Source organism: Pan troglodytes, chromosome 15 (genome assembly GCF_028858775.2).
Source record: "Pan troglodytes isolate AG18354 chromosome 15, NHGRI_mPanTro3-v2.0_pri, whole genome shotgun sequence".
Lineage (NCBI taxonomy): Eukaryota > Metazoa > Chordata > Mammalia > Primates > Hominidae > Pan > Pan troglodytes.
Window position 1 is genome coordinate 38,838,859 of NC_072413.2, and position 15,538 is coordinate 38,854,396.

The 15,538-nt window shown below is 32.9% G+C and overlaps 1 long non-coding RNA gene across 10 annotated transcripts in view; it reads left to right on the top strand.

Moving 5' to 3' along the window:
- Positions 1 to 15,538, top strand: part of LOC134808289 (uncharacterized) — a 291,140-nt gene that overhangs the window by 29,526 nt on the left and 246,076 nt on the right. For all 10 annotated transcript variants that reach the window (XR_010150924.1, XR_010150921.1, XR_010150920.1 and 7 more), the window contains one exon: positions 6,027 to 6,145. This is a non-coding gene — a long non-coding RNA (uncharacterized LOC134808289). The remainder of the gene's footprint in view (positions 1 to 6,026; positions 6,146 to 15,538) is intronic.

Genomic DNA, 15,538 nt, shown 5'->3' on the forward strand with positions numbered 1-15,538 from the left:
TATGTATTCAATTATGGTTCTTGAAAGGAAATTGATATATGTGCCTTTTTCTTGGTAAGCAACATGAAAGATATATTAATCTTGAATTAAAGCATTTCAAGTGTCTCACAAGTATATTCACTGATTTTTTAAAATATTAGAATAAAATATATAAAAGAACAATTAAATATAGATGATCCACATCCACACACACATAAACATTTTTACTACACTAGTGAATTTTAGTGACTATGTTAAACATACATTTTAGTAATAATATGTTGAAATAAGAAGTAAATTTTATGAACATCAGAGGTTTAGCAGTTAGTTTTCTTATTCTTCAGATTATCAATTATTCCATATAATTCTGAAAGTGCTTGAAATTAATGTTTCTGTGTTAGTCTTGATTCTTTTCTTTAGTTTATTAGCAAGTGATAGCCAGGTCCCTAGGCTGAGAAAAGTGAATTGCAGTGGCCCGTTGCCTGTCATTTTAAATGCAGCATATACCTTAGCAGAAAAAAATCAGGAAGTCAGTAGATTCTATACAGACTATTATTTTTCAAATTACGTTGGGTTTTACTAAGATTTAATAAGACTTTTACTTATTTTGACTTTTTCCATGTTTTAATTTTTAAGGTCTATTTATTTTCTTTTACTTTTATATATTTTTCCCTCCCTTTAATTTCCAAGCACACTGCTTTGTTTGACCCCACTTCTTAAGAAAAAGAAATACTGTTGCTTATCTGTAGCATAGTTATATTTTATATGACTGATAAAAATAAAATATTTGTAAACCATGAGGTTGGTAGAAAATGTAAATGTCAAACTTTCATTCTCACCAAATTTCGCTGTATACTAAATGTATCATGAGGCTCAGTAAATCACAAACCCTTTTTCTGCTATCACCCTACCTTCGCTGATACTATTCTGCATCATCATAGTGTAGAATGGGAAAGGTTTAACCTAAGAGGTTAAACCCTGAACCACAATCACCTAGATACTTAGTGATAGAGCTGACACTCAAACTCAGTTTATCTGTTGCCCTTTATTTATTGCACATAATTCTGTACTGAAATCATTTCAAGGTGAGTGTATTTCAACCCAATGTTCTGCTAGTCATGCCTTAAAACAGTGTGATTATTTCCTTTCCTCATAGTCTTGTTGAAACAGGTTTCTATGTTAAAGTAAAAATGCAATAAATATTAATTAAAGTGATTTACATTAATTTTCATATATCGATATAATGACATATATTACTAATAAAATACAACTTACTTTTATATAATTTGATAATTAAATTTTATATGTCATTCCATTTACTGATCAAAATAACCTATTGAGTTTCTTTTACATAGAACAAATTAAGCATTAAAACATTTTCATCATTTTTCCAACGATACAAAACATGTGAAAATAGTAATTTCTTTTTGATGAACATCTAATGGTCTCTCATTGTCAAAATTTTGTTTGATTTGCCTCGTATTATATTATTAATAAAAGTGAAACATCTATAAAAATACTTAATCATAGTTGGCAATCACAAATATCAAGAGATTTATATCTTTATTTTGCTAATCATCTAAGTTCACTTTTTAACTTACATTTGCCTTCTCAGTTGATGATTCTCTATCATGCTCATTTTAGGAAATAAGGAATATCTGTAAGGTTTAACTTTTAATATTAAAAGCTAAGGAAGAATTTAAGAATTAATCACAACCACGTTTGAAAATAAACACAGATTTTTTTAAATTTTTAACTTTTATGGATATGTAATAGTTTTGCATATGTATGGAGTACATATGATATTTTGATACAAGAATGTGTAATTATGAATCAGGGTAATTGGGATATCTATCACCTCAAGAAATTTTCATTTCCTTGTTTGGGAACATTCCAATTTCACTCTTAGTTATTTTGAAATATGCAACCAATTATTGTTAACTATAGTCACTGTATTGTATTATCTAACATTAGACCTTATTCCTGCTTTCTCATTTTATTTTTGCCCCCATTAACTAATCCTTCTTTCTTTATCCCTCCCTCCCCACTACTCTTTCCAACCCTCTGGTAGCCATCATTCTAAAGTTTTTTAGCTCCCACATGTAAGTAAAAGCACATGCGGTATTTCTCTTTTTGTGCCTGGCTTGTTTCACTTAGCATGGGTAAACTGTTTTGCAGTTTACCCATGTTGTATCCTAATTATTTCTTTATATTATTAGGGTTTTTAATCTGTCAGTTACTCTCAGGATTAAACAAAAGAAGAATATTGGAGAAAAGTATATTTCATTGCTTGCTTATTACAATTTTACTGTATAACTATTTTATCAGTTGAAAGATGGAAAAATAATGTCTTCTTGTGAATGCTAAATGGTAAGTATATGGTTAGAAAATTCATAAAATTGTATAGTTTTGAACACAAGAATAATTATTATCTAATTCAATAGCAAAGGGAACTGTTTATGTGGCAGTTATGACTTCCTTGACTGAAATCTCCATGAGGGCAGCTGTTGGTGTCAATTGTGTTCTTTTGATGTATCTCAAGTGCCAGGAACAATGCCTAGCACATAAGAGAAATTCAATAAATATTTGTTAAATTAATGAAAATATATAGTTTAAATTATTTTATTAACTATAATATATGAACAATATGTTATGTTATGAACTTGGGGCACTTACATATATATCAGCTTGCTACATGAGTCACCTGCATGTGTAAACTTTCTTTTCCACTTTGGGGAAATGAAACAACATATTGTTGATTCATTCAATAAAAAAGGTACAAGCTAGGAAATTAAATAGTGAAACAGATTAGAATAAGAGAATACTGACATGGGACAATCTCTTTTTAAACTAATTTAAAGTGTTATAAAGTAATTACCTAATGTGAGTGTAATGTGTCTTAAATTGTTGTCTTTCTTTAGTTAGTGATATTGATATTAGCATCTAATTGACAAATCACATTTCTGTTACATGCAGGTCAATTTCTCTCATCAAGCATGTTTCATTAGAACACACTCCAAAAATAATAAAAAATATAGGCAGGAACAATATTTTACATATCTGATTATTTTCCTAGTTTATTACCAAAGTTATTAATATATAGCATGACAGTGTATCCTTTGATTGAACTGGAGTTTCTTATTTGATATACTGAGTCTCATACACACCACTTGAGAGTACCAATTAATTCAGGGATTAAAAATAAAGAATGTGGACAGAGTGACAATGTGATGTACTCTGTGGACCCTCTCTCTAGAGAAACTGGTGTACATTTTAAAAATATTTTTAAGCCTATAGAATTTGTCCTAAGGACAAATGGTAAATGAAGAAATATCTAGTCAAGAAAATCTATGAAAATTCCTTAGGAAAGTTAAATGTCATTAGTATTTGAACCAAGACCACTCCTCACCCTCTCCTGCTCAATTCTGCAAGGCAGAGACTCTTGCTCAATTTGGCAAGGCAGAGACTCCACTCCAGAAGACTTCTCTGTACCCGGGACCCATTTGGAGTATTCCTTCTGGAAACAGAAGGACATCAGTGCTTCTATCTTGTCCCAACTACTAGTTGCTGAGACTGTCTCAGGGGAGTTCAGTTTAAGGGTAGAGGTGCCCTTTCTCCCTCCAGCCATCACTGACTTCAGAAACTATCCCTTCAAAGGAGCCAGAATTTGATTGGATGAGTTTATCGATCAGTTTATACCCAGGGGCATTGTTGAAAAGGATAGAGAAATCAGCTGGCAATTAGTGGAGTTTCACAGCTGCACATGGGGAGGAAAAGGGAGGAAGAGAGACCTACCAAACCACTGTTATCCCTGGGTGACTGTGGGCATATTCAACCCTGTGCCTTCCAGAGGAACAACCAGAGGCCCAGTACTTTGTGTGGGTGTGAGTATGTGTGTGTGGCAGGTTGGGTGGAGAGGTGGGGAATGTACTTCACTAAAACAATTTGGTCTGTCACCGAACAAATAAGCAAGCAAATAACAATAAAAATATCTGGAATATATGGTGAACCAGCAGCCGGAGTTACTACATTGTATTATCTTAAGTGTCCATTTCCCAACAAACAACTACAGCAAGAAGATACAAATCAAGCAAAGAAACAGAAAAGCATAATTCACACACTGAATAAAAGGCAGGCAATAGACATGGTCTGTGAGTGTTCAAATGTCAAATTTAGCAGAAAAATACTTGCCATTATAATCATATTCACAGAACTATAGGAAATAAGCAATACCAATAAAACTAATAGCTGATTTCTAAGTAAAAACAGTGAAAGTCAGAAAACAGTGGGATAGCATATTTAAAGTACTTAACATAAAAACCTTGTCAAACAAGAATACTGTATCTAGTACAACTATGTTTCAAAAAAGGAAGACAAATTAATGACCTATCAAGATAAAAAAAAATGAAAGAATGTGTTACTAGAAGTCTCACCTTAAAGAAGTATTAAAGGAAATTTTTTTTAGGCTAAGAGCAAGTGACCACAGATGATAATTCAAATACACACTGGTAAAGATCATTACGCAATTATCTAAGTCAGTAAGAATAAATATTGTTCTCCTTTCTTTTTTAAACTGATTTAAAAAGCTTTGTATAAAATTATAACTAGAATACACAGATATTCATTATATATACAATGCTAATATATAGTATGCATTAGGTTTGATATATAATTCTTTTAAACAAAATAAATAATATATAATTTACGTATAATTTATTGTTAGGCTCATAACATATAGAAATGCAAGACATATGCAATATATTCATCAATAACAACACAATAGGGGCACATGGGAGCAGAGCTGCCTTGGGTTAGGAAAATGACTAGAGATAGTAAAGTAATAATTGTAACAATACTAATACCAGACAATGTAGACTTTAAGAAATGCAACTATTGATAAAGAGGGATGGTTTCTAATGATAAAAGGGGAAATACGTCAAGAAACTGTAACAATTAAAGACATATATAACACTAAAAAAACAGAGCCCCAAAAAACATGAAGCAAAGGCTGACAGAAAGAGAAAAATAGATAATTCAACATTAATACCTGAAGACTTGAATACTCTGCTTTCAATAATGGTTAGAACAACTAGACACATGTCAACAAGGAGGTGGAAAACTTAAAAATGCTATAAAGCAATCATACCTAACAGACAGCTATAGAGCATTCCACCAGATAACAACTGAATATATGTCCTTCTTAACGGTACATGGAATTATTCTTTAGGACACACAATTTACAAGGCTACAAAACAAACCTCAATAAATGTAAAAGGATTAAAATAATACAAAGTACTTTTTGACAGTAATGGAATGATATTAGAAATCAGTAACAGGAGAAAATTTGGGAAAATTACAAATATGTGTAAGTAAAACCAGACACTCCTAAATAACCAACGAATCAAAGAAGAAATGAGAAGTAATCAGAAAACCACTTAAGGTGAATGGATATAGGGACACAACATACCAAAACTTAGGGATGCAGTAGAAGCAGTGCTTAGCAGGAATTTTATAATTGTAAATGCCTGTACTAAGAAATTTAAAAACATTTCAACTCATTAACCCAGTTAAAAATGGGCAAAAGATCTGATAGATACTTCTCCAGAGAAGATATGCAAATGTCCAATAAGCACATAAAAAATGTTCAACATCATTATCATGAAGGAAATGCAAATCAAAACCATAATTATATACCACTTCATAACCACTAGGGTGGCTATAATTTTAAAAGACAGATATTAGCAGTGTTGACAAGGATGTAGAGACATTAGAACCCTCATGCTTGGCTATGGGAATGTAGAACAGTACAGCTGTTTTGGAAAACAGGCATATCCAGGCAGATAAAAGTTTGATTGTTTTGAGAATAATAGTTATAATTCTCTAAATGAGTATAGATCTTAAGCTTTCATTCATGAAATATTATTGTATTTCTAGGGTAATATTTTCAATTAAGTATATACAACAATGAAAGTCTGTTAAGGGTGCTCATCATGCCTTTTCATTTTACATTTTGTCCAAATTTTTCCTTTTTTTTTTTTTTTTAATAGAGACAGTCTTGCTCTGTTGCCCAGGCCGGAGTGGAGTGGCACAGTCATAATTCCCTGTACCCTTGAAATCCTGAGCTCAAGCCATCTCCATACCTTAGCCTCCCAAGTGGCTACTACAGGTGAGTGCCATCATGCCTGGCTGAATTTTAAAAAACAATCTTTTTGTAGAGACAGGGTATCACTGTGTTACCCAGGCTAGTCTCGAACTCCTGGCCTCAAGCAATCCTTCCACCTCAGCTTTCCAAAGTGCTGTGATTACAGGTGTGAGCCAGTATGCCCGGCCCTCTACTTCATAGATTATAATAGTGCTAGTGAAACTAATAACTATTTTATATGACAAAAATCCAGAATTTTCTTATTAATTCTTCATAGAAAAATTATCAATGGAAGTGTTAATTGTTTGGAAAAGTTATAATGCTTCATATACTTTCAACCATTTTTAGTATGTATCTGCTAAAATGTATATTTAAAAATAATGAATAAAACATTGAAAATATGTAGGAAAAGATGAAATTGTGATAATTTAAAAAATTACATTCACTTCAATATTTAGGCATTTTTATATAATTTTAATTCATACTAGTGAAATATACACGTGACACATTTAAGCCAGAATGCATGGACATCTGAGTGTTGGGATGGACCACAGGACTAGACTAGACTTGACACTTACCTATTATTCCTGTCTCCAGTTAGACCAAGAAATAAGTCAGTTGAACATTTACCCAGTACATCAATACATAAAAGACTACAAAATATCACTGTGGTACTAGAGTATAAATAAATAAAGGATAAGGAAAAAAAGTTTCTAAATTATTTTCCTATATTCTGTGTGGATCTCCAGAAAGGAAGAAGAAGAAAAAATAGAGGAGAAGAAATAACCAAGAGCTACAAAAGACAGTTCCTAAAACAGAAAAAATTACAAATTTTTCAAATGAAAAGACTTAATATGGGTTGAATTAATTTTAAAAAGGCCCTGATCTGGCCAATTATGTTGAACACGTAGAAGTTTAGGGTGAAGAAAAAAAAAAAAAATTTCCAGGACTTTAACAAGAAAAATACATTGATATCTGCAAATAAAGTTTAATTTAATTGCCTAACTCTCATAATTAATAAAGTAGGCTAGAAATCAGTAGATTAATATTTTAGGAAGATTTTATAGTTGTAAATGCCTATGTTAAGAAATAAGAATTAAGAAATAAGAAATGTAATAAAAATAAAAATGTAATTTTTGTTTTAATATTAAATTTTAATTTAGAACGTATTAAATTAGAATTTAATATTAAAACAAAATATTATTCAAATTTAAGGTATTTTTTAAATGTATTATGCGGTGATATACAACATTTATTACTTATAATTAATATTTGAAAGAATCCTTCTAGCACAATAGCTAAATAAAAGTAGTCAACCAACTAAATATAGAAAAAGAAGGCAAAGGGTATAAGTAAAATAAAGACTGGCATGCAAAAACTATTAAAATACACATTTATGTGAATAACATTTTAGCTACAATGAAAATTAAACAGAAACGGGAACTAAAATAAACGAAAAGGAAAAAAACAGGAAAAACAAGAAGTGATTGTATGCTAAAGTTAATGTCTTTTATTTGGTAAACTGTAAATGCTGGTTGACAAAGTATTATAAATATGTGTATTTATAATACAAGTGTATCTTAGGAATATGAATATACCTATTATATTTCTGGTAGTAAAATAGCAATTAGGAAAATAAAATTTAATTAATGTAATAATAATAATAATTAAAAGGCAATTACAAATAATAATAGCATACCAGTAGGCTAAGAGTCCTGACTTGTAAAAGCATTGGAAGTCCTCACCCCTGTCCTTATAAGAATACCTGAACAACATAAAAATCACAAGCCAGAGATAACGCATGGCGTATATTTGAGCTCCTGGAGAAAAGAAAGGGATAATAAATAAGAGGGACAGGATTGCCGCCCACCTTAAAGTGAGATGTAGCAACATCTCACAAGGAGTGTAAGCCAACACCTGGCATGCTGATTTTATATATAAAATTGAAGTTCGGAGTTGAAATTGTTGCATTTGAAGTTCAGAGTTGAAATTGTTGACTGTGGGTACATGGTTTTGGAAATGTTCAGTTTGGCTATCAATCATATTCTCTAGTTAATATGTAGATTAAAATGAGACTATTCCCATAACCCCTAATAAAATGCCTGGTACAGAGTAGGTTTTCAGTAAATTTTAGTGTCCCTGTTTGAGTGAGTTTGAGTTTTTTTGTGCTGTGAAGGGTAAATAAATTGACCAGAAATTTTTCAAAAATATATTGAAATCTCTTGTAACTCTGGACTGTAATTTATCACTGTAATGTCACTGTTCTGTGATTCTGTGGCATGCTTGTTCATACTGTTGATTTTCTGATTTACTGATTTTTCTGAACTGGTTTTGGAGGGGTCTTGTGGAATAGGAAGATATGGGGGGTGGATTTTGAAGACAGTCAGCTCTTCAAGAGGAATTATGGTGAGTGAGGTTTAGGAAATATCACTGGGGATGGAGAATTAGTCTGCTACTGGCTAAAATGGGTTTTTAGAGGTGGAATGGAACCTTAGAGGTGGTTTAATCTAACCCCTCATTTTACAGCTATGCAGATAAGTATAGAGAAGTGAGTTGTGCACTTTTCTTGGATCCTTGAGTAAACTGTGGTTGTATAGCAAACTACACCCCTAATATCTGGAGAGATGGGTGCACTCTGAAAGATACAGTATTGGAGGTTTGCTTATCTAGAGCAAAATCCACTAAACACCACAAACTGGTATGAATCTTTCAATGGTAATTTTGACAAATTGCTGGAGTCTAAGTGCTGAGAAACTCCTGGGATTATAGTCATGTGGAAACCCCAATATTTTCATAGCTTTCTCTCTTGGAACAAAAACAGTTCTTCTGGTGAGGATTTGGGAAAAATATCTGTCTAGTCCTGAAAGGAGGAGGTGTACAGTAGCCACCATGAAAATCTCAGCCTCTTCTCCCAAGCAAAGGTTCAGTCTCTAGGAGTAATGAATTCTCAGAGGGCAATTCTGAACCTTCATTGCAACTAGAAAAATGATTTCTGCCCAACTCCAGGCAGTTTCAATCTTCATGTCTTCTGTAAGTCAGCGAATGGTGGGGGCCATATCATAGCAACCGAGGGACAGAAATTCAAGAAATTAGATGAGGAGAGCTGCACCTGAGAAGGAACTAGAGAATATGGCTGTGGGAGCTACATCCTTGAAGAAGAGACAGAAACTTGTGGAGAGAAACACCTGAGACACAGGCCCTGTTAAAGACTTAGGCATGATCCAAAGATTATAGACTGCTCCCCTCCCACATATTCTATCCCTACCCCGTAAGTGTCCAGTATAACAACAAGAGATTACATTGAAAGAACTGCAATACACAGACTCTCTTGAGTGGCAATAAAAAGGGAATTCTAAGTGCCGAGAAGTGAGGCAAAAACAGGAACTGTAGACAAATTTGAAGCCTCTGATATCTGCAGGTACAACAAAAGTTTAACATAGCGCAAACCCAGATTATCATAAATCCTCATACTAAAAGCCAGTTACTTTAATATCTATTAGCTCATGCAACATAACATGACCTGCTTTCAACAACAGCAACAACAACAAACAAAATTACCTCATACCACAAGCAAAAAAAAACCCCAAAAAACAAAAACAAAAAACTGAAGAGACAAGGAAAACAGACAGAACAGAATGCAAAATGCAGTTATGCCATATATGTTGGAATTACTGGCACAGGCATTTAAAATAAGAATAAGACTTAACGTGTTATAGGATCTAATAGGAAGTAGAAAACATGCAAGAACTGATGAGCAATGAAAGTCATCAGAGATATGAAAATCCTATGAAAGAATCAAAATGAAATGCTAGAAATCAATAACACAGTAACAGAAATGAAGAATGACTTCCTGAGCCCATCAAGTAAGGCAAGAATTAAGGAATTTGAAGAAAAGTCAATAGAAAATTCACCAGCAGAAATACAAAGTGAAATAGGAATAAAAATATCAAAAGGGGTAATATGCTTTTAATTGAAATAACAGAAGAAGAACAAGAGTAGAACAAAACAACATTTAAAGTAGTAATGGCTAGAAGACCCACATTACCTGACTCCAAATCATACTATAAAGCTACTGTAATCAATATAGTATTATTTTGGCTAAATAGTAGACACAGCAATCAATAGAATAGAAAGTCCAGAAATAGATAGATATAAATATAGTCAACTTATTTTTTACAAGAGCAATTCAATTGAGAAAAGGTAGTCATTTGTAAATTGTTCTGAAACAATTTGATGTCCATATGCAAAAGAAGAAAAAAGAACTTAGACTATACAACTCACACAAAAGTTAACTAAAAGGATCAAAGATACAAGATAAAATGTAAAACTAAAACTTCCAGTATAAAATATTGAGAAAATCTGTTTAAATATATGTTTGGGGATACATTTTTATACACAGTGACAACCCAGACTTGAAAGAAAATTTGGATACATTTTATTTTATTATTTTCTTTGTTTTTGTCTTTTTCTTCTCTTTCTTTTTCTTTCTTTCTTTCTTTCTTTCTTTTTCTTTCTTTTATCTTTCTTTTATCTTTCTCTCTTTCCTTCCTTCCCTTCCTTCCTTCCTCCTTCCTTTTTCCTGTCTTCCTTCCTTTATTTTTCCTTCCTTCCTTCCTTTTTTCCTTCCTTTTTTTCTTCCTTCCTTCTTTTTTCCTTCCTTCTTTTTTCCTTCCTTCCTTCCTTCTTACCCTTCTTTCTTTTTTTTCTCTTTAAGAGAAACTTTGAAGACAATAGAGAGCATATCATAAACTGGGAGAAATGCTTGTAAAATGCACATCTAATAAAGAATTTGTATCAAGAATATACAAAAACCTTTGAAATATCACCAATAAGCAACAAAAGCCCAAATTAAAAATGGGGCAAAATATCTAAACAGACAACTCATCAGTGAAGTTATGCAGATAGCAAGGAAGCATTTGAAAAGATATTCAACTGTATTTGTCACTAGGGAAGCAAAGATTTAATAATTAGATATCACCATACATCTGTTAGAATGGCTAAAATAATTTTTAAATAATTCAAAATACTAATTTTAAGAGAAGGGGTATAAGACACTGTAATGCATTGCTTGTGGAAGTGAAAAAAAGCACAGTCACATTGACAGACAACTTGGCAGTTTGTCACAAAGCTAAGTATAATCTTACCACATAGCACATCAATTGTATACCTGGGAATTTAACCAACTCATATGAAAACCCTCATGTATAAGTTCATAGCCATTTTATTATTATGATTTTTTGATACAGGATCTTACTTTGTTACCCAAGCTGGAGTGCAGTGACACAATCATAACTCATTGCAATATTGAGCCCCTGGGCTCAAGTGATCCTCCCACCTCAGCCTCTAGCTAAAACTACAGATGCACGTGACCATATCTGTCTAATATACTTTATTTTTTAAAAATATATAGTGATGAGGTCTATGTTGTCCAGTCTGGTCTCAAACTTCTTAGCTCAAGTAATCCTGATGCTTTGGCCTTACAAATTGCTGGGATTACAGGATTGGGCCACCATGCCCAGCCCAGTTTTATTCTTCATTGTCAAAAATCAAACTAGCCAGGATGCCTTTCAATAGGTGAATGGATGTACAAATGATGGCATTTCTCTACAATGGAATTACCATTTAGAGATAAAAATTAATGAACTATCATTCTACAGATCAACATAGATAAATCTTAATTGCATATGGCTAAGCGAAACAAGCCAGCTGCTAAGTGAAACAAGCCAGTCTGAAACAGATACATAACTCTATGAGCCTACTTACCTGACATTCTGGGAAAAACAAACAAACAAACAAAACCCTATAGATATAGAAAGCAGACCAGCTATTGGTATGTGCTTAGTGAGGGAAGGATGTTAAATAGATGAAGCATATGAGAAATTTTTAGTGTGGGGAAATTATTTCATACAATATCGTAGTGGTAGATACATGACACTATCCTGTTAAAACTCATAGAAACTTATGGTACAAATAATAAACCTTAATGTATATGAACAAAACAAAATCAACTAGGGTATTGAATAACCTCAGGATGAAATTAAGGAGCTAAAGACAAATTTAAATATATTACAAATGTATGACATAATCTAACTTACTAGAGTTTGTGGAAAATGTTTTTTACCTAAGTAATTTTGAAAATAAATGGAAACTTGTATCAGTTCGTTCTCACTCTGCTAATAAAGACATACCCGAGACCCAGTAATTTATAAAGGAAAGAGGTTTAATTGACTTATAGTTCACCATGGCTGAGGAGGCCCCAGTAAACTTACAATCATGGCAGAAGGGGAAGCAAACACATCCTTCTTCACATGGCAGCAGCAAGGAAAAGTGCCAAGCAAAAGAGAGAGAAGTCCTTGTAAATCCATTGGGCCTCGTGAGAACTCACTATCATGAGTTAACCGCCCCCATAATTAAATTGCCTCCCACTGGGTCCCTTCCACTACACTTGGTGATTATTAAAATTCAAGATGAAATTTGAGTGCGGACACAGCCAAACCATATCAAAACTCTAAGGACAAAAGGAACTATATGTAGCACCGAACTCTAGATGGTAAAATTGTTTCCCATCGAGGTGTGTGTTAACATGATACATGTATGCTGAGGCTGAGCAAATAGGTAAATGGATAGAGAATGGTAGGAGCCAGCTTTCAGACTCATGACATGAGAGGGCATAGGTAAACCATGTTGGAAAGTTAAATGAACCATGTGGCACCAATTTGGGTTGGATACTTCAGTATGAGTTCATTGTAATTTAATATTAATTCAGATATACATATCACATATAGGAAGAGATAAACAGTAAGCACATATAGTGTCCAGATGATGGTTTCTAATGAGTATGGAATGGAGGAAAAGGATCACTTGATACTGGAGTAACCAGACAAACACTACCTAGGCCAGGTGATCAAGGTTAACATCATCAGAACCCACACCTCAGTCTAATCATGAGGTAAACATCAGACAGACTTGTAATGAAGGATGGTCTAAACATACCTGACCGGTACTCCTCAAAATGATCAAAGTCATCAAAACAAGGAAAGTCTTCAAAAGTGTGACTGCCAAGAGGAGCCTAAGGAGACCTAATGACGACATGTAATGTGGTATCCTGTAGGGATCCCAGAACAGAAAAAATGATATTAAGTAAAAATTAGAAAATCTGAATAAACTATGGAGTTTGGTTAATAATTTTGTATTAATATCAGTTTACTAGAGTGGTACATGCAGTATACTAACAATGTAAGTTATTAACAATAGGCAAAACAGGATATGGTTAGAAGAGAATTCTCCATATTATATCTTTGTAAATTTTTTGTAAATGTAAAAGCTATTCTATAATTAGATGTTTATTTTTGAAAGTAAAGATAGAAGGATTTTAAAGAATGAATTAAGTAAAGAGTTTAAAACTTTACCATGTAACTATTAAGACAAATTGGAATTTCTCCTAAAAATCCATGGCAAATAACAGACATAAACTTAGTAAGAAAACACTCAAGCCATGTTAGCAATAAGAGTAATAGTAAACTTTTGAAATAACGTCTTAACATGAACACTTTGCAGATTGACTTTAAAAAAATCAATTTATTTAGGATAAATTCTAAGTAATTTTGTACATTCCTTATCACAATCGTATGCCAAAATGTATCATTCCCATTTAAAATTGAGTATATAATGGTTTAAAAATTTAAGCAATGTTTATGAGGTTGTACAGGTCACAGGATAAAAAGAAGTAATTGGCTTGAAGATTTCAAGGACTACATTGTTCTATTTTACTATACTTCATTATATTTTAAAAAATTCATTATATTATATATACTATACTTCATTATATTTTTTAAAAATTCATTAGGTTTGTTATCACCATAAAATTACCATCAACATAAACTAATATTTAATGGACAATTATTTTTGAATTTAGACTGTAGAATGCTTTAATGCTGTTGATATTTTTAATGGGATTGAATTCGATTTTTAGACATTTATTTAATTAGTTATAATATGTTTTGCTTCTTTATGATCAAGCATAAAGAAGCTGAGAAAGCGTTGGGCTGCTAAGGGTGGTGTCATAAACTCTAGTACTCCATGGTACTGCCAATAATAAGCTAAAGTAAAATTATAATGCATATTAGGCAGCAAATTGAAAACTTGGATAGCTGCTCTGGCACCTTTTAGAGTTATTTGCACATATTTTGTGAAAAAATGTTTTTCAGATTAGGTCAGACAGCCAGGTAATGTTTTCTGTTGTCATTCATTAATTAGGATAGCCATATGAGACAACATGACTTCCTCCAGAGGTCCTTTTCATGAGAAAAAAGAAAGAAAAGAAAGTAACAAACATATATAATGACATATTCTTCTCAGGAATGGGGGCACACTGGGTGATAAGTTTTAATCTCAGCTGTTGGCAGGCTTGGCACTCAGTAGTGGCTGTAACCAGATAATGTGTGGTAAATAGAAGTCCATGGTATTGAGCCCATTCATAACCTCCATGCCTGCTCCAGTGACCACATTATTCAAGAGCTATCAGGCAAGGTGGATGGCTTAGTGAGAGGCTGACTCACATTCAACAAGCCATTTATCTTGTCCACTTGATTATTAAGGTTCTCTTCTGCTTCTGCTGTTTGTTTTGAAACATTGGCAGGAGATGCAGACACTTTTATTAGGAATGTCTGTCTACATACCTCTTACCTGTCATTTTTGTCAAGAGCTTTCTAATTATGTTTTCTCCAAGCTCCTAATGCTCAGTCCAAACTGTTAGCCTCTGCCTGAAGGTCAATGTAGATCTGAAATTCTGGTCATTTCTCCTTCCAGGTTAAATTAACAAGGTTGTCTGGGTGATATGAGGATTTTCCCTAAAAACTTTGATTAAGAGATACCCTTGAGTGGGGTGCTAATACTGCAGATGCCTACTACTGGTTGGCACTAGAATATTATGTGGAATTATTATAAACCAGGACAAATTTCTGTCCCCTAGAAAAGGGGGAAAAACCTGTAAGAAACTCTCTACAGACCATAAATACCTATTGCGAAAAGGACGGCAATATACTGGTATTAGAAGTCTTGGAGACATGAGCAATTTATCATGCAACTTACTTGTTCTTTCAGTAATTGCTTGAGTCTTATTTGTTTACACTACCTCAATTTGAATATCTGGTGCTGCTATGCACACCCAACTTTATGGTTTCATACGTCAGACAACACCCAGTTGATGATGAACAACTCAAATTTCATGATAAATTGGTGAAAAAATCACCAATTTGATCAAATGTTTAACATTTTCCAGGGCCCAAAAGCAAGCACAGAGTTGTTTCTGAACATGTGAATAATAATCTGCAGAGTATGGCATAGCTTTGCCTCTAAATTATAAAGGTATATATTGTTATTCACCCATGAGACCTACCAAACATTTCAAGCATCATT